Below are 26,775 nucleotides of genomic sequence, written 5' to 3'. Positions count from 1 at the left end.
TAATCCCAGCTGTTATTTGGGAATAAAATAAAAGTTTCCCAGTTGTCTATTTTATGCTTTCTAGGAGGTGAGAGGAAATGAAATGTTCCCACAGATGCTTCGTTCACTCTGGTGGCATTTTGCCATATTCACTGTCATCATCTAGAGGGCCAGGCCCTCAGATAGGAGCTCCACTTTGACTCTGGCCAATCACTTCTTCAAGGAGAGAAAAGTCTTGCACTCAGGGCTGCTAATAAAACCTGTCCTTACATTTCCATCATGCTTTCTTATTTTGTTTGCCCTCCTGATTCCTTGGTGAGTTTCAAGATTCACAAGGAAGGTTCAGGGTATCACAGTGGTCAAAGAAAGAGCTGTTTCTCTAGCCTGTTCAATCAGCTTAATGAACTCTGGGCCACCCAGCTCAGGCTGATGCTATCATATCCAAGAAAGACTCTAGGTAGAATTATCAACTCCTAAAGTAAGGGCAGACTTTATTTATCATCTTGCTAAGTTTTAATTAACAGAGGAGGAAACTAAGGACCCGAGAATTAATGGTTTGTGAGATTCTAATCCTAGGTTTTGGACTCTCAGACAAATGCTCTTTCCATCACACCACCTGTCTAAAACAAACATCCAAACCCAGACTAACTTAGAGCGTTTTTTTTTTTCACGAAAACACACACACACACACACACACACACACACAAAATCTTTTAAACCATGAGCTACAGTAGGCAGGCACAGCACTTACTATTATGAACATAGGTTCAAGCACCAAAATCTAGCTAAAAGTTAGACTCCAAATGAGGGACCTCAACCCCTCAGATCTGCGTGTTTTTTTATCTGCGTGTTTGAGGAAGTGTCAACCCCTCTAGGTTCAAGCACCAAAATCTAGCTAAAAGTTAGACTCCAAAAGAGGGACCTCAACCCCTCAGATCTGCGTTTTTTTTTATCTGCGTGTTTGAGGAAGTGTCAACCCCTCTGATGGCATGATCAGGAGCTGGAGTTCAAGTCTTGTGGTTTCACCTGTATAACCTGTGAGACCTCTGCCATTAACTGAGCACTCCAGGATGCATCATTCCTGTGCCTGCTATAATCTGGGGCTATGGTCAGAGACTTGAGCCCTGGAAACTTCAGGACCTGAGCAGCCAGGGGCTTCCTGTTCTCATCTGCCACCTCAGCATCCTACCTGCCTTAAGCATCTGACCAGTTTCCTTGGAGTAGATTTCAGTGACCTGCAGGAGGCTAACTCTTGGAGTAGATTTCAGTGACCTGCAGGAGGCTAACTCTTTCTCTGGGAAGCTATCCTATGGAGGAGGTCTCTATCAAGTAAGCCCTTACCTCACACAACACACACTTATCATCATTAACTATGGGACAAACATCCAGCAGTGTTAGGAAAACTGGCAGGGTTATTTGACTCTGAATATAAGTGGCCTCAATATTTTTTAGACACTGATATTCATGTTTGGCATTTCACTTAAATTAAGTACCAGAAGTACCACAATTACATCTTTTTGTTTTTTAGAATCTTCTTAGGAATGAAATCTGTACCTAAATGTCTTTTTAATTTGGGATTTCCTATGAATCCAAATGTCTTACTATGTGGTGCTACCACTAAAACTCTTTAATGCAGCTCCCAGTGTTAATTTTGGGCTTCGTTTCAAGAAGTACTGTCTTGGGGCAACAGTTGTCACTCCTGCCTGCATATTAGAATCATCAGGGAGGTTTTAAAAATCCAAATGTCCAAAGCACATCCTAGGACATATATATACATATATATATGTGTGTGTGTGTGTATACATATGTATATATACATATATATACAATATTATATATATATATATATATATATATATATATATATATATATATATAAAATACACACATGCCTGCATCTGTGTGTATTTCTTGCTAATAAAATAGAGAATTTATTGGGGCGCCTGGGTGGCGCAGTCGGTTAAGCGTCCGACTTCAGCCAGGTCACGATCTCGCGGTCCGTGAGTTCGAGCCCCGCGTCAGGCTCTGGGCTGATGGCTCGGAGCCTGGAGCCTGTTTCCGATTCTGTGTCTCCCTCTCTCTCTGCCCCTCCCCCGTTCATGCTCTGTCTCTCTCTGTCCCAAAAATAAATAAAAAACGTTGAAAAAAAATATTTAAAAAAAAAATAGAGAATTTATTTATTTTTTAAATTTTTTAATGTTTATTTATTTTTGAAAGAGAGAGTTAGCAGAGAGAGAGGGAGACATAGAATCCGAAGCAGGCTCCAGGCTCTGAGCTGTCAGCACAGAGCCCAGTGTGGGGCACAAACTCACGAACTGTAAGATCATGACCTGAGCCAAACTCAGATGCTTAACCAACTGAGCCACCCAAGCGTCCCTAAAATAGAGTACTGAAAAATTTGTACATTGTCAATCACAAATGTGTCTATTGCAGAGAAGCAAGTAGCAATTTATTTTTCTGCAAGCAGTCAATATATTCAGTTTATACTTTTCAATGCTAATTTAGAGTTATTTGCATTGTCCTGATGGAAATCCAGTACCCAGATATTTTGGGATCACCTCTATTTAAATATTGTAACAAGGGAATTACCTCCAAATTTCACATAAATCAATTCTTGAATGTTTTCTGCTGTTACATGATACCTGGGAAGCTGATTTAGATAAAAATAGATGCTAGCCAATGAATTTGCTCGCTGCTGCTTAAAAAGACATATATCAGCAGCCACAAAGGCAGTATCATCAAATCATGGGAATTGATCGATTATTTCAGACCACTATGCTGCAGACTCAAGTTTGAAGGTATGCAAATGGAAATATATTCTCTTTGGAGCCAATTCGGGTTTTCTCTTCTGAAGTTATTTCTTTGGGTTGTACCACAAGGAGTTGATTATTCATCAGTTACTGAATCAAATACTTGTGAAGTCTATACTTTGTGTTAGGCCTTTTATATGCAATGTTTGTGTTTTAAATAAATAAAGAAAAGGCATTTGTATTTTATATAAAACACAGGATCTAGCAAAGGAAGTCATAGCTATTTTCATAAATATGTTTCTGCTTCTACTAAGATGCTAAAGCTTCAGTATGAGGAAGACACTAAGATGATTCTGTATTAACTCGAAGTCTCACTGTTGCCCTGGAGACACCCAGTCACAAGTGAAGATAAAAGAGGAGTATGTCATAATCTCTATTGATGGGGTAACTTTGCACCTGAACTCTATCCATGTATGTGAATAACCATGTGATGAAAGCTGCTAACTGCATAACATTTGAAGGAATTGCAAAACTCATATTTTAGGGGTGTGAAAAAGCAAGAAGTTTGTTGGTTATGATTTTTTTCCAAAAAGGACAATCTGACATGGAGGGATGGCTTAGAATTGATTGAATTAAAAGCAGCTTGGTTTTTAACTTTATTTGAAAAACAATGCACTTAATTAAGTCATCAGCACCTTCTCTGCCTACATTTCTACAAAAAGCAAGAAAGATTCTCACAGTGATTAAATTCTCTGAAGTGTCAAAATATGTAATACCAGTGTCTCAAGCAGGGAATTCAAAAATTAGGGTAAACAGATCTGATTTGGGGCAAGAAGGATTTATTAAATTAAATTGTAATTTTTAACTATGCTATATAATTTATTCTTACTTTGGATGTCTTTAATCATAATAATAACTAAAATTCATGAACATAAACTTTTGAGAGAATACATGTTACGACTGTGTCATCCCGATAAGGAAAACCATAAAACAGAACATTTAGGTAATTTGATATGCATCACATAGCCAATAAGTGGTGGGTCCAAAAAGAGGGAGTTGATCAAGCCCTCACCTATAAAAATCATCTAGGAAGGGTAATAAATGACATGAGTCACATTCTAGCAGTGCTAGAATGGCAATGTAGTTTTTTTTCTTTTAAATAAGTTCTCTTAATGGTCCATTTTCTGAATTGAGTTAAGATTCTTAGGGGATCTCATGACTCTTGTGATAACCATCACCACTTTCAGTTTGTTAATTCTCTTAGATTACAATCTATATATTTTATGGCAATAGAGAATACCATCTCATGACTGTAATGAAAGATGGGTATTTCCTAAGATTTAAAATACTCTAAAGGATATTTCTGTTATAACGGGATAAAGACTGCATACTTTAGAAGCTATGTGTGAGCATTACAGAAAAAAAAATATAAATATTTGTCCTAAAAAGTTTTCCTCACCCTTAGCTCATGCTACCAGTCTCCCTACCCAACCTCTTCCCAGACCTGTTGCACTTTGTTTTTCACATGTGCAGGTGAAGACTGAAGACTTCCAGATGAATTTAGTGGTCATGTAAGGAATTGCCTGATCAATAGAGGCAAAAAGTGGTAGCTACTAGTTTTAAGGTGTGAAGAGAAAGCAGAGCATATGGCAACCACTTTTCACCGTTTTCATGCACCAAATGAAGAACAGGATGCAGACTCAGAGAAAAAGTTCAATGTACATGTATGTTTCTATGTGTCTGTAACTCACAGTGGCCTGTTCTCAACCAACTATAGGGACGTAAGGGGTGGAGCTCAGGGAAGAAATCAAATTGATTTTTGTTTTGATTTGTTTTTCTGAAAGGATTCTTCTGCAACTGATACTTTTTGTCTCCTCAGAGCCTTAAGAGTGGCTCAATCAAAGTACTAGTCCCTCTTATGAGTCTGAGAGGGAGGTTAAGAAAGGTTTAAGTAGGAGGAGTGTACGCAGTCTCAGAGCATTGCTTCCCAAACGTTAAGATGCCCACAGATGCCCTGGAATCTGGTTAAAAATGCAGTTTCTGGGTTAGTAGGTCTGAATTGGGGCCTGAGACTCCTCCTTTCTTTTTTATTTTTTTATTTTATTTTTGTAACGTTCATTTATTTTTGAGACACAGAGAGAGAGAGCATGAGCTGGGGAGTAGCAGAAAGAGAAGGAGACACAGAATCCAAAGCAGGCTCCAGGCTCTGAGCTGTCAGCACAGAGCCCAATGCAGGGCCTGAACTCACAGACTGTGAGATCATGACCTGAGCTGAAGTCGGATGCTTAACTGACTGAGCCACCCAGGCGCCCCTCAGACTCCTCCTTTCTAACAAGTTCCTGACCATAGCAATGCTGCTGGTGTTTGGATACTGACTGGTTCAGTTATAGAGCATAAGATGACCTGGAACACATGGCACGTGACCAAAATATGTCCCAAAAAGAAGCATTGCATTTTTCGGTTAAAAAAAGAAAAAGGAAGCTGGCTACAGGATGAGCAATCCCCCCAAAAGAGATTTGTGTCATTTGTTAATATCCGGTGTTGCTTTTCTGCATTTTAATGTTTATCTATTTATTTGAGTGAGAGATCTCAAGAGTGTGCACAAGTGGGGGAGGGGCAGAGAGCAAAAATACCAAGTGGGCACAAGTGCCTTTTCTTTCTTTCATATTCAGGTCAACCAGTTATCAACATGTGTACTATCTATTTTCTCATAATTATGGGTTTTCCAAGACCAATTGTGTATCCCATACTGGCTTTCCCAAAATAGTGCATTCCTGAGCCTCAATCCTGCTATTCTGCCAATGTGTCCACACAGAAAATATAAATACATTTATAACATGAGCCCATGAATATATAACTAGGAAGAAAAGTTTTGAGAGAGAAATAACTATATTTGAAAACAAACAGATACACATGTGTATGTGAGATACACACACACACACACACACACACATACACACACACAGTCACACACACACTATTATAGACTAAGACACCAGGCACCTCCAGTTCAGGGTTGTCTCTATCAACCAACCATATAACAACCTCGGCAAGTCTTTGAACATCTTTAGACCTTAACTTTCTTTATACGTAAAATGAAGGATCTGAGATATGTTGTCTTTAAGTTTCCTTCCAGATACAAAATTCTATGGATAAAGAACAAGTGAATATCTTTTAAAAGACTTCTCTTTTGAGTTTGTCTCTCTTTCTCTAAGGAGACAAATACTGTTACTTTCTGTCCCGCAGGGCAGCCTGACCCCACTCTCTCATCAGTAGCAGAACATTTATTAAAAACAAAAATGCTGACAGTGACTTTGAGGCCTGAGTTAGTTTGTGTTTTCAAGATACAAATGCTCCCCATCAGTCCTTTTAATTGAAAGTAAATGGTATTAGGAAAGTGATTACGACAGGGGAAAGGAAGGGTGGCCCTGCTTATGGTCTTTAGCCATAAATAGCGTTTCTTTAAAGGGCCCATTCAATAATGAGATGCCTGGTGGGCAGAAAACAAGCAGAAATAAGATATTAGCTTCTATTCTTTAGTGAGTGAGTCCCTTGCTGCCTCATTTACCCAAATAATAAAATAGAAAATAAGTTTAAATTCCTTTAAGAAAAATACCACTACCGCCAGAAACTCTGTATCCTCCCTAAACATTACCAAGTTATCTGCCACAGGTACCTTTTACTCTTATATGAAATTAAGACTCATTGAGCATATGTGAGGCACAGTGCTGGATGTTGGGGTTATATAGATGAATAAATAGCATTTCCTGTCTGGCAGGAATTCATTTATAGCTGTGACAGAGACAGAAAAATAAAGGGAAAATGACATTTATTTGGTGTTTGCCACATGCCAGCCACTGCTGGACCAGGTATATATATATATTAGGTTATTTTGGCTTCACTGCAGCAACTCAGCGGAGTAGGTATATGTGTCCTCTTGCCCAGAAAAGAACTTGAAACTCAAGAGAGATTATACAACAGGCCCGGTAATAGTGAGTACAGCTAGGACTTGCACTCACGCTTTTCTGACTTCCAGACTTTCACTTGCTCAGGACAGCTCCACTCATCCAAACAGATTAATTGTAATACTCCATGAAACTGAGCGCAATGAAGCCAAGAAAGAAATAAAACTAAATCTGCTTTGAGAAAACATAGAAGCCTTGACATCGTAGAAAATATGTGAGCTATGCCTCAAGGGATGAGGATTTTGCCTGGAGGAAAAGGGCTCTCTGGGCAACAGAAACAGTATCATTTATTCAGCTTCGGGGGATGACAAAGGCTCCCAGTAGACCATGGGAATGGCTGACAAAAATGTGTTCAGCTTTATAAAATGTTTTTTGGGGGCTCTTGGGTCGCCACTTGGTTAAGCATCCAACTTTGGCTCAGGTCATCATCTTACAGCTCGTGAGTTCGAGCCCTGTGTTGGTCTCTGAGCTGACAGCTCGGAGCCTGAAGCCTGCTTCTGATTCTGTATCTCCCTCTCTCTTTGCCCCTCCCCCACTCACACTCTGTGTGTGTGTGTGTGTGTGTGTGTGTGTGTGTGTGTTTCTCAAAAATAAATAAACATTAAAAATAAATGAAAAATAAAACATTTTTTGCCCGCTTGACAGTGACATTTTTGCTTAGTCACCCTGGCTGCTATAACAAAATACCATAAACTGGGTGGCTTATAAAAAACAGAAATTTATTTCTCACACTTCTGGAGGCTGGAAGTTTGAGATCCAAGTGCCAGCAGAGCAGAGTTCTGGTGTGAGCCCTCTTCCTGGTTGCAGACTCGCAAATTCTCCTTGGGTCCTCACAGGGTGGACAGCAGAGCAAAGGAAGCAAGCTCTCTTAGAATTTATAAGAATACCTTCATGATTTCATCTAATCCTAATTTATTTCCCCAAAGCATCACTTCTTAATACTATCACATGGGGGGAGAGGGGGTAGAATTTCAACATAGGAATTTGGGGAAAGGGAATATAAATATTCAGTCTATAATACCTTTAAAGAGTAAATGTGTATGTGTTTAGCAAAATACAGGTTTAAGAGGCAACATAATTTTGAAAGACCATAAGACCTACTTTACAAAATGTATCTAATCATTTAATAAATGCTTAACCTTGTTCAAATCATGACAGTTTAATGAAATCTTGCATTTGTGTAAGAGTTTGCCATTTCAAAATACTTCTTTATTATAGTCAGAACCAGGAGACGATCATTCCAGGTACCTTAACACCTCTAATCTCAAGGTTCTTACCAACTCAGTGACAAGTAACATGTAATTGGAGAACAACACAAAGTATGACAAAAAAGCAAGTTATTGAAATTATAAGCTAGTAAGAATCCAATTTTGATCAATTTTCCATTGTATACAAGTAAAACCACCCAAGGCTTTCTGTGTCCACTTTTGAAATCACAAAATAAAACTTTCCCTGAAAAAAATGAAGTGTTTTCTGATACAAGACAGAGGAGACTGGGAATGGGTTGATGACAGTGTGTTTCCATGATACAAATATAGTCTTAGTATTTATAAAATTCCATAGGATTTTAAATTTGTCAGTCAGTACTTACAGAGATGAAAATCAGTACTTTTCCTTGGTATTGGTTTAGCTCTCTAAATAAGAACTTGTTAGCACACATATGCCTGAGAATCCTAACTTCATAACATTTTTTACTGAAGTTGAGGAGCAAGTTTTCACCTATCACATAATAATTTCATCTTATAAACGGCATAGTGGCTCATTATAACACATTCCCATTTAATAGCCCGTGGTAAAGTTATGCACCATAAATCTCTTATTGTGAATTTTCTAACATACATATGGTTCATATATATTTATTTTATTAGTAAATATTAGGTGTTTATCATTCATCATGATGTTCCTCAGGTCTACAGTGCCCCTTGCTCATGGAGTTGCTAACTCGATGCCAAAACAGGGAAAAGATAGGAAATGACACAGAAAACATATCACATAAAGAGACCATCATACACTGTACAAACTATATGAAATTGAATTAGCTTTGAAGGGTCATTATATTGTGGAGTTGGAGAACAGTGGGACAAGCCAAGTATAAAGAGAATAGACTTCAGAGCCAAATTTGCCTAGACTCCTATATTGACTCTACCATTTAGTAACTATAAAGCCAGTTGGCATATTAAATTCTTTGGAGAGCTGATGATAAGGTTAAACATTAGCTTTTTATGAAGTCTTTTCTGATCCTATGTCCTTCTCCACAACAATCTTCACCAGACCTCTGTGCTCCCAATAGAACTATATTTATATTTCTATTTTAATATTCACCCTCTCATCTTTTATATTCACTGTATGCCAGGTTTCATAAGCTAGACTATGAGATCTTTGAGGACAGGGAGGTTTTATCTTTTTATCATCAGTACTTAGCATAGTTATAGATGTATAACAGAGTAAAAATTCAAGAGTTTATTGAGTCAATGAAAATTGTAGCAGAGCATTATTTTTAAATCAACATCATAATAAATATTCCAGAAGAAGGCTGTGTACTTTTTTTAAAAAGTGATTTTGGGAGATCCCGGGAAGATGGCGGTGTAGGAGGACACTGGGCTCACGGCACGTCCTGCTGATCACTTAGATTCCACCTACACCTGCCTAAATAACCCAGAAAACCACCAGAAGACTAGCAGAACGGAGTCTCCGGGGCCAAGCGCAGATGAGAGGCCCAGGGAAGAGGGTAGGAAGGGCGGCGAGGCGGTGCGCGCTCCACGGACTGGCGGGACGGAGCCGGGGAGGAGGCCAAGCAGAGCCCCCGAGTCTGGCTTGCAAAAGCAGAGGGGCCGGAATGTGTGTATTCCAAAAGCAAGTGGGACTTGACATCTGGAAGGTTATAAGCTAACAGCTCTGCTCAGAGAATCGGAGGGCTGGAGGACAACGGGAGGGAGAGTTGTTGAGCCCCGGACGACAGAGCTCAGCTTGGCAGGGAACAAAGGCACTTGCCAGCACCATCTCCCTTGCCCATCCCCCAGACAAAATCCCAAAGGGAACCAGTTGCTGCCAGGGACCTTCCTTGCACCACACAAACACCCAAAGCTGTGCTTCTGTGGATCCATCCCTCCAGCGGTTCTGACTCCCTCCTGGTGCCACAAGGCTCCTCCGGAAGCAGATCTCCAAAGGAAAAGTGAGCTGAGTCTGCCCCTCCCGCCCCTGTGCACCTTGCCGATCCACCCCAGCTAATACGCCAGACTCCCAGCACCACAAGCCTGGCAGTGTGCAAGTAGCCCAGACAGGCCACGCCACCCCACAGTGAATCCCGCCCCTAGGAGAGGGGAAGAGAAGGCACACACCAGTCTGACTGTGGCCCCAGTGGTGGGCTGGGGGCAGACATCAGGTCTGACTGCGGCCCCGCCCACCAACGCAAGTTATTCAAGACAGCACAGGGGAAGTGCCCCGCAGTCCCGCACCACTCCAGGGACTATCAAAAATGACCAAACGGAAGAATTCCCCTCAGAAAAACGTCCAGGAAATAAAAACAGCTAACGAACTGATCAAAAATGATTTAAACAATATAACAGAAACTGAATTTAGAATAATAGTCATAACATTAATCGCTGGGCTTGAAAACAGTATAAAGGACAGCAGAGAATCTCTTGCTACAGAGATTAAGGGACTAAGGAGTAGCCAGGAGGAGCTAAAAAATGCTATCAACGAGCTGCAAAATAAAATGGAGACAACTACAGCTCGGATTGGAAAGGCAGAGGAGAGAATAGGTGAACTAGAAGATAAAATTATGGAAAAAGAAGAAGCTGAGAAAGAGAGATAAAAAAATCCAGGAGTATGAGGAGAAAATTGGAGAACTTAGTGATGCACTAAAGAGAAATAATATAGGCATAATTGGTATTCCAGAGGAGGAAGAGAGAGGGAAAGGTGCTGAAGGTGTACTTGAAGAAATAATAGGTGAGAACTTCCCGGATCTGGGGAAAGAAAAAGGCATTGAAATCCAAGAGGTACAGAGAACTCCCTTCACATGTAACTTGAATCGATCTTCTGCACGACATATCATAGTGAAACTGCCAAAATAAAAGGATAAAGAGAAAATTCTGAGAGCAGCTAGAGATAAACGTGCTCTAACATATAAAGGGAGACCTATAAGACTTGTGACCGAGCTCTCTACTGAAACTTGGCAGGCCAGAAAGGAATGGCAGGAGATCTTCCATGTGATGAACAGAAAAAAATATGCAGCCGAGAATCCTTTATCCAGCAAGTCTGTCATTTAGAATAGAAGGAGAGATAAAGGTCTTCCCACACAAACAAAAACTGAAGGAATTCATCACCACCAAACCAGCCCTACAAGAGATCCTATGGGGGATCCTGTGAGACAAAGTACCAGAGACATCGCTACAAGCATGAAACCTACGGACATCACAATGACTCTAAACCCATATCTTTCTATAATAACACTGAATGTAAATGGACTAAATGCACCAGCCAAAAGACATATCCATTCTGATAAGAATGGATAAAAAAACAAGACCCATCTATTTGCTGTCTACAAGAGACTCATTTTAGATCTGAGGACACCTTTAGATTGAGAGTGAGGGGATGGAGAACTATTTATCATGCTACTGGAAGCCAAAAGAAAGCTGGAGTAGCCATACTTATATCAGACAAACTAGACTTTCAATTAAAGGCTGTAACAAGAGATGAAGAAGGGCATTATATAATAATTACAGGGTCTATCCATCAGGAAGAGCTAACAATTATAAATGTCTATGCGCCGAATACAGCAGCCCCCAGATATATAAAACAATTACTCATAAACATAAGCAACCTTATTGATAAGAATGTGGTCATTGCAGGGGACTTTAACACCCCACTTACAGAAATGGATAGATCATCTAGACACACAGTCAATAAAGAAACAAGGGCCCTGAATGATACATTGGATCAGATGGACTTGACAGATATATTTAGAACTCTGCATCCCAAAGCAACAGAATATACTTTCTTCTTGAGTGCACATGGAACATTCTCCAAGATAGATCATATACTGGGTCACAAAACAGCCCTTCATAAGTTTACAAGAATTGAAATTATACCATGCATACTTTCAGACCACAATGCTATGAAGCTTGAAATCAACCACAGAAAAAGTCTGGAAAACCTCCAAAAGCATGGACGTTAAAGAACACCCTACTAACGAATGAGTGGGTCAACCAGGCACTTAGAGAAGAAATTAAAAAATATATGGAAACAAACGAAAATGAAAATACAACAATCCAAACGCTTTGGGACCCAGTGAAGGCAGTCCTGAGAGGAAAATACATTGCAATCCAGGCCTATCTCAAGAAACAAGAAAAATCCCAAATACAAAATCTAACAGCACACCTAAAGGAAATAGAAGCAGAACAGCAAAGGCAGCCTAAACCCAGCAGAAGAAGAGAAATAATAAAGATCAGAAGAGAAATAAACAATATAGAATCTAAAAACACTGTAGAGCAGATCAACGAAACCAAGAGTTGGTTTTTTGAAAAAATAAACAAAAATGACAGACCTCTAGCCAGGCTTCTCAAAAAGAAAAGGGAGATGACCCAAATAGATAAAATCATGAATGAAAATGGAATTATTACAACCAATCCCTCAGAGATACAAACAATTATCAGGGAATACTATGAAAAATTATATGCCAACAAATTGGACAACCTGGAAGAAATGGACAAATTTCTAAACACCCACACTCTTCCAAAGCTCAATCAGGAGGAAATAGAAAGCTTGAACAGACCCATAACCAGCGAAGAAATTGAATCGGTTATCAAAAATCTCCCAACAAATAAGAGTCCAGGACCAGATGGCTTCCCAGGGGAGTTCTACCAGACGTTTAAAGCAGAGATAATACCTATCCTTCTCAAGCTATACCAAGAAATAGAAAGGGAAGGAAAACTTCCAGACTCATTCTATGAAGCCAGTATTACTCTGATTCCTAAACCAGACAGAGACCGAGTAAAAAAGGAGAACGACAGGCCAATATCTCTGATGAATATGGATGCAAAAATTCTCAATAAGATACTAGCAAATCGAATTCAACAGCATATGAAAGGAATTATTCACCATGATCAAATGGGATTCATTCCTGGGATGCAGGGCTGGTTCAACATTCGCAAATCGATCAACGTGATACATCACATTAACAAAAAAAAAGAGAAGAACCATATGATCCTGTCAATCGATGCAGAAAAGGCCTTTGACAAAATCCAGCACCCTTTCTTAATAAAAACCCTTGAGAAAGTCGGGATAGAAGGAACATACTTAAAGATCATAAAAGCCATTTATGAAAAGCCCACAGCTAACATCATCCTCAACGGGGAAAAACTGAGAGCTTTCTCCCTGAGATCAGGAACACGACAGGGATGCCCACTCTCACCGCTGTTGTTTAACATAGTGCTGGAAGTTCTAGCATCAGCAATCAGACAACAAAAGGAAATCAAAGGCATCAAAATTGGAAAAGATGAAGTCAAGCTTTCGCTTTTTGCAGATGACATGATATTATACATGGAAAATCCGATAGACTCCACCAAAAGTCTGCTAGAACTGATACATGAATTCAGCAAAACTGCAGGATACAAAATCAATGTACAGAAATCAGTTGCATTCTTATACACTAACAATGAAGCAACAGAAAGACAAATAAAGAAACTGATCCCATTCACAATTGCACCAAGAAGCATAAAATACCTAGGAATAAATCTAACCAAAGATGTAAAAGATCTGTATGCTGAAAACTATAGAAAGCTTATGAAGGAAATTGAAGAAGATATAAAGAAATGGAAAGACATTCCCTGCTCATGGATTGGAAGAATAAATATTGTCAAAATGTCAATACTACCCAAAGCTATCTACACATTCAATGCAATCCCAATCAAAATTGCATCAGCATTCTTCTTGAAACTAGAACAAGCAATCCTAAAATTCATATGGAACCACAAAAGGCCCCGAATAGCCAAAGTAATTTTGAAGAAGACCAAAGCAGGAGGCATCACAATCCCAGACTTTAGCCTCTACTACAAAGCTGTCATCATCAGGACAGCATGGTATTGGCACAAAAACAGACACATAGACCAATGGAATAGAATAGAAACCCCAGAACTAGACCCACAAAAGTATGGCCAACTCATCTTTGACAACGCAGGAAAGAATATCCAATGGAAAAAAGACAGTCTCTTTAACAAATGGTGCTGGGAGAACTGGACAGCAACATGCAGAAGGTTGAAACTAGACCACTTTCTCACACCATTCACAAAAATAAACTCAAAATGGATAAAGGACCTGAATGTGAGACAGGAAACCATCAAAACCCTAGAGGAGAAAGCAGGAAAAGACCTCTCTGACCTCAGCCGTAGCAATTTCTTACTTGACACATCCCCAAAGGCAAGGGAATTAAAAGCAAAAATGAACTACTGAGACCTTATGAAGATCAAAAGCTTCTGCACAGCAAAGGAAACAACCAACAAAACTAAAAGGCAACCAACGGAATGGGAAAAGATATTTCCAAATGACATATCAGACAAAGGGCTAGTATCTAAAATCTATAAAGACCTCACCAAACTCCACACCCAAAAAACAAATAACCCAGTGAAGAAATGGGCAGAAAACATGAATAGACACTTTTCTAAAGAAGACATCCGGATGGCCAACAGGCACATGAAAAGATGCTCAATGTCGCTCCTCATCAGGGAAATACAAATCAAAACCACACTCAGATATCACCTCATGGCAGTCAGAGTGGCCAAAATGAACAAATCAGGAGACTATTGATGCTGGCGAGGATGTGGAGAAACGGGAACCCTCTTGCACTGTTGGTGGGAATGCAAATTGGTGCAGCCACTCTGGAAAACAGTGTGGAGGTTCCTCAGAAAATTTAAAATAGACCTACCCTATGACCCAGCAATAGCACTGCTAGGAATTTACCCAAGGGATACAGGAGTACTGATGCATAGGGGCACTTGTACCCCAATGTTTATAGCAGCACTCTCAACAATAGCCAAATTATGGAAAGAGCCTAAATGTCCACCAACTGATGAATGCATAAAGAAATTGTGGTTTATATACATAATGGAGTACTACGTGGCAATGAGAAAAAGAAATATGGCCCTTTGTAGCAACATGGATGGAACTGGAGAGTGTGATGCTAAGTGAAATAAGCCATACAGAGAAAGACGATACCATATGGTTTCACTCTTATGTGGATCCTGAGAAACTTAACAGAAACCCATGGGGGAGGGGAAGAAAAAAAAAGAGGTTAGGGAAAAAAAAAGCATAAGAGACTCTTAAAAACTGAGAACAAACTGAGGGTTGATGGGGGGTGGGAGGGAGGGGAGGGTAGGTGATGGGTATTGAGGAGGGCACCTGTTGGGATGAGCACTGGGTGTTGTATGGAAACCAATTTGACAATAGTTCATATATTGAAAAAAAAAGTGATTTTCAAAATTATCAAATAAACATAGGAAATCCATCTATATACAGGATCCCAGTATCTTTAATTTTCTATGAACATTCAATTCACAGAAAATATAAGTACAAATACCTTATAAGAAACAAGATTATTTCTTGCTAAAACAACTTAAACGTTATCAGCACAGATATACCAATTTCTACATAGTAGAATTTAAAATTTAGTTGATTATACATTCTTTAAGAAATCAAACTTTAAGTAAACAAATGTATGAGTTCCTTAAATTTGTGTCTTACCTTTTTATTTAAAACATCTTTCCTGAGCCCCAACAATGTGGTCAGCACTGTATGGTATGGGACACGTGGGTGGGGGGCTTGAAAAAGAGAATAACAATTCAATTCCTGCCTTTGAAGCTCTCAGCCTGGTGAGAGAAAGAAAGATGTAAATAAGTATCATAGCACAAGCTGGTAAGTGTTATAATAGAACTAAGTACATTATATTACAGAGGCAGAAATGCTGGAGTAACTGTAAAATGTCTCTTTCTTTTTTTGCTTGCTTGAAACTAGAAAATAATTGTCAATTATGCTAATAATGAAATCTAGGTCCCTGCTATTATAGCTGCCTTCCCTTTGAAATGCCTTTACTTTAATGGCTTTGTGAAATAAAGACTGTGACTATTGTAGATAAGCTCTGAAAAGCAAACACTGATTTTAAAAAGGAACTGCATCACAGGGACATGGGCTTTGCCAGTGCATTTATACTGATTTTAGCAAATATTGAAACTTCATCTGACACCACAATGATCTAGACAAAATTATAATAAAATTACCTGTAATTAGAGAGTGAAATTTCTCATGGAAAGCTTTCATTTGGGGCGTTTGGAAACAATAGAGTTTTCATTTCTGCCTGGCAGAGTTATGATCTTTGTTTGGATAAATACTGTGTGGCATTTAAATAAGATCCTCTTTCCAGAACAGGCAATGGGGATTTGGGGAAAAAGACAATTAGTCTGGCACCGACTAACTAATGTTAGCCTGCTTATATTTTACCACAGGCAGCCCTTTAAATCTCTGTCTAGGACAGTATATAGTGAAAATGTGGAAAAATATTTGTTTCTGACTAGAAAACATCAGGTTCCATCATTGTCTCAACAATGCAAAGTAATCTGTGTATTACTTTACATAATCTTTAGATGGAAAAACACAAACTACGACCTTTAAGGAAGTCAGTTTCTTGGGCACCTGGGTGACTCAATCGGTTAAATCATCTGATTCTTGATTTTGACTCAAGTCATGATCTCACTGTTTATGGGTTTGAGCCCCATGTTGGACTCCATGCTGAATGTGCAGCCTGCTTGGGATTCTCTCTCTCTTTCTATCTCTGTCTCTCTCTCTCTTTCTGCCCGTACCCCCAATGTGCTCTTTCTTTCAAAATAAATAAATAAATTTTAAAAAAGGAAGTCAGTTTCTGACCCTCAGTTTTTCTTATTTGTTTTTCTTATATGTTCGAGCTCCGCATTGGGCTCTGTGCTGACAGCTCAGAGCCTGGAGTATGCTTCGTATTCTGTGTCTCATTCTCTCTCTGTCCCTCCCCCACTTGTGCTCTGTCTCTCTCTGTCTCTCAAAAATAAATAAATGTAAAAAAAATTAAGAATGATATCTTGCCATTTGCAAAACGTGAATGGAGCTAGAGTGTACAATGCTAAGTGAAATAAGTTAGTCAGAAAGACAAATGCCATATGATTTCACTAAAATGTGGAATTTAAGAAACAGAACAGATGAACATTGGGAAGCTAAAGAAAAAAAGAGAAAGGGAAACAAACCTTAAGAGACCCTTAACTATAGAGAACAAACAGAGGGTTGATGGAGGGAGGTGGGTGGGGAGATGGGCTAAATGGATGATGGGCATTAAGGAGGACACTTGTGTTGAGCACTGAGTGTTACATTAAGTGATGAATCACTAAATTCTACTCTGGAAACCAATATTACTCTATATGTTAACTAACTAGAATTTAAATAAAAACCTGAAATTAACTAACTAAATACAATACAATACAATACAATACAATACAATACAATACAATACACCAGTAGACTTTGAGTAAAGCAGAATACTCTTCATAATATAGATATGCCTCATCAAATCAGTTGAAAGTCTTAAGTCCAAGGCTTCCAAAAGAAGAAGGAATTTTGCCTCCAGACTGCCTTCATACACATAACTACATCAGCTTTTCCTTGAATTTCCAGCCTTCTGGCCTACATTACAGTTTCAGACTCAGCAGCCTTCATGGTCACGTGAGCCATTTTCTTAATTAAATCTTTATTCATCTGTCAAAAAAGAAATAAATAAAAAATAAATTGATGTCTTCAGTCCTGAAAACAGAGAAGGGAAGGGGGAAAAACCTGTGAAGTAGACATTGGCGTACCTTCTCTAGGATGTATCTGAAGGCAGGGATGACTGCTGCATCTGGTCTCCCAAGTAAACGCTGGGTAAGTGAGTGATAGTGAGTGATAGGAACTGTCATGAGAGCAGAAGAAATGGTTGGGTAGATGTGTAAACAATGAACTTGAGATGATCTCCCTTAACCCTAGGAGAGAAGGAGAATATTTTGGCTTCATCACATAGTGGTATAGATGTGGCAGTAGGAGCTGTGGGACTCTAGAGTCTGGCATCTGGACCCAGAAGACATAGCAGTGACTAACCTCCTTCTCTGCATCTCACTTTCTCTTGTCTTGCCCACCTTAAGTGCAGCTCAATGCTTCCCTTCTTAAGTGAGGGAAGCTGCCTCACTTAATGGAGGATTGCTGCCAATCCATCAGGCAGCAAGTAGCCTGTTGCTCTTTGAAATATTCACAACACTTTAACCATACTTCTCTTTGAGCACTTGTTACCTTTTCTCCCTGAAAAGATTATAAATTCCTTAAAGGGTGATTCAGATTTCATTGTTGTATACACAGTGCCTAACATAGTGCAGACATATAATGAGTACTCAATAAATATTTGCTGAAAAATTAATCTGTGTATATTTAATAATAACTTAGAAAATAGCCCTGATGAGAAATATGAAAATGAGGTAAGTTTACTAAAACCAGATGCAACTGAAAGGCATTTTTGAATGGTGATAATGTAAAAATCAAACAAAGGGAATAAAAATCAACCTCATACTAAAATTCCTGTGATCTGTGAATATCACCATGACAGAAGTAATCTTTCCTTTCTTATACTTAAAGAACACCAAAAAAAAAAAATCAATATTATTAGCCTAAGTAAAATTTCACCCTGACATTGCCTCCCCAATGGCCATGAAAGAATACTAATGGTCTTGTTGTGGTATTTGGATAACCTGACATGTCAATATAAATTAACTCTGCTTTTCCTGCTTGCCAGCTTCTATCTGCAACCAATTCATAACTTTGTTTCTCAAACTTGTGCCCAAATAGGCCACATTCCTGGCAAACATTCAGCTATCCCTTCCCAGGCTCTGACATCTCTATGATTTCTCTGACAGCCTTTAGAAAATGTCCTGTCCCTCACAAAGTTTTTTCTACACAAATGTGAAGAAAAGCCCCTTTCTTCCCAAGGAAGCTAAAAAATCTCTTTCTCTCTTTGAAGCATAAAAGAAAAGGCTTATTCCCATCAGACTAAGTAAATAAGCAATAAAGCTGGAATCAAAGGTGCAAGAAGAGGAGTTTTCAATCCTACCTAAAGAATGTTTATATATGTTGGCTAATTCCTTAGAGAAATGATTTATTGAGTAAAATATTTATCTTCTGCCAAAGTAGTGGCTAAAAATAAAGTCATGATATTCTTTGTGCAGATGGTAGAAAAAGACTCAACAGATCATTGTAAGGAAATGTCTAAAGGTTTTACACAGATACTTCATCGGGAAATAATCTAATCAAGTAAGTAAATACAGGGGTTCGTTCATTCATTCATTCATTCATTCACTTATTCATTCATTCATGGCTCAGCCTTTAAAATATAACCTGTCAATTATGGATAAGTATAATACCTGGAAGTGCTTTTCCTTCTCATTAAAAGACAGATCAAAATACTGTAATCCCCAAATCAATGGCTCTCCATTGAGGGTAGAGTCAGAAGAAGACTCTAGGCAAACGTTCCTTTAATTGAGAGGCCTGATAGGTATCTTCAATAAGAATCCAGATTTGATTTACAGATATAAAGACCATGCAAAACAATCGCAAAATCTGTACCCGGGTCTTTCTGAAGAGGGAGAAAGTCAAGTGTGATAAATAACAAGTTACTTTATAGACTAGTGAAAAACTTAACTGACTCTCAGAAATATATGGAGAGTATTTAATGAATGAAAACAAACCACAGACTGCAAAACTAATCAGCCAAAGGAAAGGAAGAAAAAGAAGGTAAAGAATTGCTGAGGCAAAATCTAAAGGAATTTAAGTTTCACTAGCTCTAATTATGTGGCAGACATTTTTCTTCTCTGTGATTGCATTTTATCCAAAGTTTTAGTTACTTCTCAGCAAATCCTAAGCCATTAAAATGTCTCTCTTAAGGAAAAAAAAGGGGCTAACCAAGGCAGAATAATGAATAAAACTTTTTATCTTATGTTTTCTTTAACTGGAGTGTCTAATAATATTGAACGTTTGATGCACAGCTAAACCATCAACAAGTCCATCGTTCCTTTAAATTAACCTGAATGCAAAGTAAAATTTAGCAGCTTGTAATTATTCACTATACATCCTTTTTTTCTGTCTCTTCTCTTCCTCTTTGACCATTTGCCAAGTTTATTTCTACACTTTTCATATCTTCATTGCTGTTGGGAAGGGAGAATTTCAATAAATCTATGGGGGGGAAAAGGCTAAACAGTAATTTCGGATTGTATTTGAAATTTTCTTATACACACCATGTTTATATATGTTATGGTAGAACAGGAATCACAGTGAATAGTAAATATTTTAGCAATAGGCAACATATCTTAATGATTGAGCACGTTGTAGGTGGACTGCATGAGTTAAAAATTGCAGGCCTGAAACATACTAGCTGAGTGAACTTGAGCAAATCAATTAATCTCCCTGTGGTTCCATTTTTTTAATGCAGAAAATGGGCCTGATAATGATAGTACCTGCCCCTTGGAGGTGTTGGGAGGAATAAATAAGTTAAAACATGTAATATACTTAGAAAAGTGTCTGACATATAGTAAATGAAATATAAGTATCTAGTATTGTAATTACCAATTACCAATTAAAAGCAATGTCAGACTTCTCTCCTGAGTCGTCACCCTGGGGGAGTCTGGTCACCAACTAAGTGTGCCAGTTTGGGGCTTTATAGGAGCAATAAGTGAACTTCTGTGTTTGTTATGTCAGCTGACATTCATTTACCTAATTCAGTTGTCATACATGGTTTCTGCAACCATAAAGTATATATACAGCTCACTCTCTGGTTGAAAATTCTATAAATTATATTAAGTTGCAAAGTTTCCTTCCATCTTGTTTTTTTTTTTAATATCCATTCACATTTAAACATGTAGATCTACTTAATTCATGTTTAACTGTTGTAAATATTACCTTTTATGAATAAATGTTGAACTGTTCTGCTATTGATGAGTTTTAAGATTGTGTCTAGCTTTTTGTAATAAAAAGTGCTCCAGTTAACATCCACATACATCTTCTACAGATATAATAAAACTTTCCAATGACGAATGCTTAGAAGTGGATTTTCTACATCATTGGGGATATACATCTTCAGCTTTAATAGATAGTTCCAAATTGTACTTCAAAGTGCACTTATCAACATATTGAGCTATGAAATTTAACTTTACCAAACTGATACACATAAATATATTTTGTTATTTTATTATTTGTTACATTTCTTAATTATTAGTAAAATTGAACATATTTTAATATGTCTGCTGGCCATTTAGTCTTCTTCCTCTGTCAGAGCCATCATTTGTCATTCTATTGGAATGATTCTCCCTTCATTATTAGTTTACAGAAGCTTCCTGAATACTGTCAACATTAATATTTTATATATTTTAGATGTTGTAAATATATTCTCAACTATTATTTATCTTTTCAATCTAATTTGTATGATTTAGTTCAGTCTAGTGATATTTAGATTATTGTGTGCTAATTTCTTGATCCTTTCCTTAATTTCTGCTCTTTTGTGCCCTTTTCAAGAAAATTTTTCATACCCAATATCTTTGGGGGGAAATGCCCCATATTTTCTTCTAAGTGGTTTATAATTCAGGAGTATGCTGGTTTCTTTGTGTGTAAAATATGGAGATAGTTGTATTTCATGAAAGTGTTATGACGACTCTTTAGAGTCAGGCTTAACTCAAAGCCTGACTCTCATGTGGTAGATTTTCAATAAATGTGAATTACCATTTTATTCCATTGCCTATAGATCCAAATTAATAGGAGTTAATTCCAAGTTTTAGAGAACTTGGAGGGAAAAAGAATCAGAATACCTTTGGGGGAAGTGTATTTGAAGAAATTTAATATGAATCCAAATTTAATTTCCTCCCTCCTACCTCAACCAAATGTCTGAATTGCCAAATAGTAGACATGATTCAGTATCCTCGGGTCAAAGAAGAAGGCAAAAGCATTTGATTTACAAGATGCTCACTAAATAAGGTAAAACTGGAGTGCTTTCTGGCTGAGTATCTTCAAGACAAAAGTAAATTTACCATGGGAATCTAGGAAAGTTGCTGAAAAGGAGATCTAATTTAAGAGAATTTTACATGAGTTATAACCTCAAACAGTGACTGAAAGGTAAATAAGGATCTGGAAATTCGGTGATTAAAGACTTGAATCAAACAGGGCTTAAATATCGGGAAGCAAGCACTAGATGTGTTCAGCTAACAAATGCGAAGCTACTTAATTTCACCTTTCATTTTGAAATGACAGTAGTTTATTTTATGCTGGCATATATATAAGGGGAGAGTAAATATTTCTGTCATAAGGTCGTATGAGTTTTATCTGCCCTAGTAAAACTAGTCATTAATATTCACTCACACCACCATCGTTTGAGCACGGAGTCACGTGGCTGTGACTTGTGTTTCAAATATATTCATTATAAATCCTTCAGCGTGGCTTTTCAAAAAGAAACAGCCAGCATCCCTTGTCAGATTGAAATAAATCTATTTTTGAAGTGTTTATTCTCTTTTCGAAGGATGTTTTTTTCTACCATTTCCTTATTAAAAAAATTTTTTTAAGGGGGCTGAGATTCAATTTTGGGTGATTCTGATCTCACAGAAAGCATTTATTGTACATAGTTCATGGAATATGAGGGTAGAGTATATAGCTAAACATACTGAAAAGTATAAACAAAATTTACAAACAGTATAGAGATATTAAGCAGAAGGATAAACCTCTTTTCTAAACTAATGTGTGTGTGTGTGTGTGTGTGTGTGTGTGTGTGTGTTTTAACTTATGGAGTGAGGAGATAGCACTTTACCACCTCTCCCTCCTACTTTGCTTATCTTCAGTTAAAGAGACCATCCCCTGTAGACACAGCTCTGAGTCTTGCCTGAACCAAACCTAACAAACCCTGAAAGAATATTCAGAACATCATCCACCAAAGTAGGTAAGAATTTGAAGTCTGATATCCAGGAGGTCTGGACCATTACCCCAAGTGATTTGCTTATTTATAAGAGTGTATCATCTTTTCTTCACATATGCTTTCCTTTTGTATATTTAGTTGGATTTCCTTCCTAATTCATGATTTCATTGCAGTTTCTCTACCCATTCTGCAAATATGAGGAGCAAGTACTTGCCTAGATTTTGCTAGTTTTCCTCTTTTTTGTGGGGAGACTCTTTACTGTGCCTCTGAATATAGTCCAAGCTCCAACATATATATACCTGAACCAACTAGCTTAAGAAATATTCACCAGCATTCTGGGTACCACCCTTCTATCTTTCCCCTCCACTTATGCGTCTTGCAAAGTACCTGCATGTCAGACTAATGTTCAACTTGAAACCTTCATATGTTCTTGATCATTATACACTTATGCCTAGGAGAATCTGTCCTCAGATACAATTCTCATATCCCAGGGCTCACATCATTCTTTTCTGCCAAGTATTTCCTCATTTTTTGTATTATGTTAAATTATTTTATTTATTTTGTTTTCTCCTTTACCTATGGGTCTCACTGGAGACAGATGTCTGACTATATTTGGAACATGTTTATGATGAACCAATTTAAAAATATATTTCTGATGCATTTGCTTTCAAAGTAATTTGTGTAAATAACTCTCCCCAAATTATCTCACTTCAGTTGTTTTTAAGTTAGAAGGTAGTGAAATCTAAATATTAATTCAAATGAAGTTATTTTTTAAAACAAAGAAATGGATTCTGCTTTTAATAACAGCAAGTTAGGTAATTTTTTCTTGACTTTCCCAGTGAGGGCAACTTGGAAAAAAATATCAGTGTGAAGGTCTCAGAGAGCTAACGTGATAATGAAAAATAAATGGATCAGATTCCAGTAAAGAGAGGCCCCTGGAGGTGTATCCAGCTGTGGGGCTTTTTGTCCTCCTAAGACAATTGCTAATTCCAGAAAGGATGGCTTCATGGATGAAAGGCTAAGCAGGACTTTTGACAACCTAACGTGTCTGGGAAGACAGATGCTGGAATCTAGGACTGACAAGGTCATGTCCTGCTGAACCTCCCTTTATTTGGATTGTGACCTGAAGGATAAGCACATTCACAATAACACAAACCAAAAATCAGTAATCTTTTTCAGGGGCTGCATTCTGCTCCAGAGCCCAAGTCCTGAAATTCTACTAAGGTGACCCCAGAATTTCTATTGCCCCCAAGTACTTGGCAGGAGCAAATGTAGAAATACTCTAAAACTATTTCTATGAACACATTTACAAACACAGTGCACATATACAATTTAAAAAATAACTAGAAAAACAAAGTAAAAACCACGTCTATAAAAATATTTGAGCCAGAAACCAGAAGAAGCAACAGACAACAGAAATAAACCACCAGAGATTCTAGACATGGACACATTTATCTGCTTACTGCATTCAAGAAGATAAAAGAAAATACTGAATTCTGGGAGATAATTATAACAAAATAAAGTATAAGGAAACTCTATATGAAAACAAACAAAAACAGATTTACCTACTTTGTTACAGACAAGCCACAGCCAAAAATAGAACTGGAAGAAAATATCTGAAAGATGAAGATAATCTTTCACGTTCATTATGCCACTATTTCCTCTACTTACCTGGCTTAAAGACATCTGAATTTGTATAGATATGTGAATTGACCAGTAGTAGTAATAGCAGATAATTTAAAACATATCAGTTGATTCTAAACTATTCAAATTCAGTGTATGTTGCTTAGGAATTGTGCCCCACCTTTAGTAAATGCTTAATACATATTTGCCGAAATAATAATAGATGGATGGATAGCTGAATGAAGATAATACAGAAGATTTTGCTGTGATTAGTGATCAGTGGCCCTTTCATGATCATAGCTGGAAACAGCCCATGAAAACAAAAAATCATTGCTTCTCTGTTATCTGGTTGCAACCATGATCTTTGGCCAATATAGACAGCAGAGTTTATGTTTGAATGGACTGTTTACTACGTCCATGACCTACAGTCCTATTTTCTTCCAAAAAAGAACAGAAGCAATTATGTGAAAAATTTCAAAAAACAAAAAACAAAACAAAACACAACAAAAAGCAGTTAAGGAGTGGCATGGCAATTTAAATTTAAATAAACACTTTATGCAGACTAATTAGCAGTGACTACAATGACTGCTCCTTTTCTTAAATTGTCATTCCTATTTAAGAAATTAAACTCAAAATATATGTTACAAACATGTATTTTTTATTTTTTTTTTTTAATTTTTTTTTTTCAACATTTTTTATTTATTTTTGGGACAGAGAGAGACAGAGCATGAACGGGGGAGGGGCAGAGAGAGAGGGAGACACAGAATCGGAAACAGGCTCCAGGCTCCGAGCCATCAGCCCGGAGCCTGACGCGGGGCTCGAACTCACGGACCGCGAGATCGTGACCTGGCTGAAGTCGGACGCTTTAACCGACTGCGCCACCCAGGCGCCCCACAAACATGTATTTTTTAAAAGCATGTGTTTATGTTAAAGTGGATTTTGGTCTTCAAGGTGGCTATCATATATGATTTAAACTATGCAATACAAATGTGAAAATAATCTCTAATGTATATCTATCAAAAGCTATTTTTTCATTTAACACTCCACTCAAACAGCAATTTCAAAAACAATTTTCTTATCTCCTTTTCTATCAATGATGAAGCATTATTACTGGCCAGCAAGCAATCAAAAGCAATAATAAAAAGATATCCTACCTTAAGCATCCTCATAGTAGGTTTTAAAAAGCCTGAGGTTTGTACAATAAAGTACTTAATCACCTTAATAATTTTTCTCTCATATTGCTCTTTGATCTTTATGTTACTTGAGATATGTTTGTTTCATATGATTTAGTTTTTCAATGTGATATTATATTCTCAGCTTTAAGAAAATCGAAATATTAGACTACAGAATGTAGTCTTTAAAATTACTTATTTGCTATGGATCTATTGTTAAACTGTAACATACAGTTATCTTACATATATTGCCTATAATATATATTATTGTATATCATTATATATAATTTTATAACTTTACACTTTCTGCATTATTTTATTTGTTAAAACAGTTTTAAATCATTATGATTGTGTGTTAACCAAGGCATCAGAATCTGACTTTAGAGAGTAAGAACCATCATTATTATTATTTTAAAAAGCAAATATTATTTTTAATTAGCCTCAAACACTGTACTCTGGCAGGAAATCCAGAATATATTAGATACAAAAGTGTTGGAAATGGTGCCTTATTATCCTAGCCCTTCTATCACTGTATGAAAGAAAATATATATGTGTATATTTGTCTTCCTCTTGGTTAGTTGTCACTGAACCAAATGCTGCTCTCCTCACCAATCATATCTTTTTTTCTTAAAGAAAAAAAAAAGAAAGTACTGGAGGAACAGGAATCTGTATCTATTGTTAATCAGGACCATAGAAAAATTCCCACTGTCACTACTCAAGCCCACTTTTGATGTGCTGTGAATGTTTTCCACTCTCATACCGAGAGTGCAAGTCTCACATTCACTGCTTTATGGAGCTAGCAATGTCCAAGACTCATAGGTCATCCACAACATTATTGACAAGTCAAGACAGGTGCAAGTAGGTGGTTTCCACATTCCAATTTTCCTGGTCCACAAGCATCACGAGTTTGGTGCTGAGTTCCTTCCACTCAGCTTCCTGTCTTTGTAATGGCATTACCTTCATCATTCCTTCTGCTTCAATTAGAATTAATTTTTTTTTACCTCTTTTCCTGTCCTTTCTCAGCCATGGTCTTATCTAGTCTTTGGATGTGAAAATAATTTTATCTGTGAATATGCATCTGATTCTGCTTCTCAAGGATCTCCCAGTTGGTCAATCTAACTGTATGAATAGCTCTACTCAGTTTGAACAGGAAGAGGGAAAAACAGCTCTTGGGATTCTGGTAACTGTAGCAAGCAAAAGGCCTACAATGGTGGTCTAGGAACTTGTTCTAAAACATGTGGTTTTCATTATTGAAGCTGGGGAATGTCTGCAAGGACACCAATCATGTCCTATATGGGACTTGAACA

At 37.6% G+C, this 26,775-nt stretch overlaps 1 pseudogene; it reads right to left on the bottom strand.

The window, feature by feature from the left end:
* LOC131490967 (large ribosomal subunit protein eL39-like) overlaps positions 1 to 26,495 on the bottom strand; it is a 70,474-nt pseudogene extending 43,979 nt beyond the window's left edge.
* Positions 26,496 to 26,775: the final 280 nt, after the last annotated feature.

Source organism: Neofelis nebulosa, chromosome 2, assembly GCF_028018385.1.
Source record: "Neofelis nebulosa isolate mNeoNeb1 chromosome 2, mNeoNeb1.pri, whole genome shotgun sequence".
Classification (NCBI taxonomy): Eukaryota; Metazoa; Chordata; class Mammalia; order Carnivora; family Felidae; genus Neofelis; species Neofelis nebulosa.
This window is presented reverse-complemented; position numbering and strand designations above follow the sequence as displayed.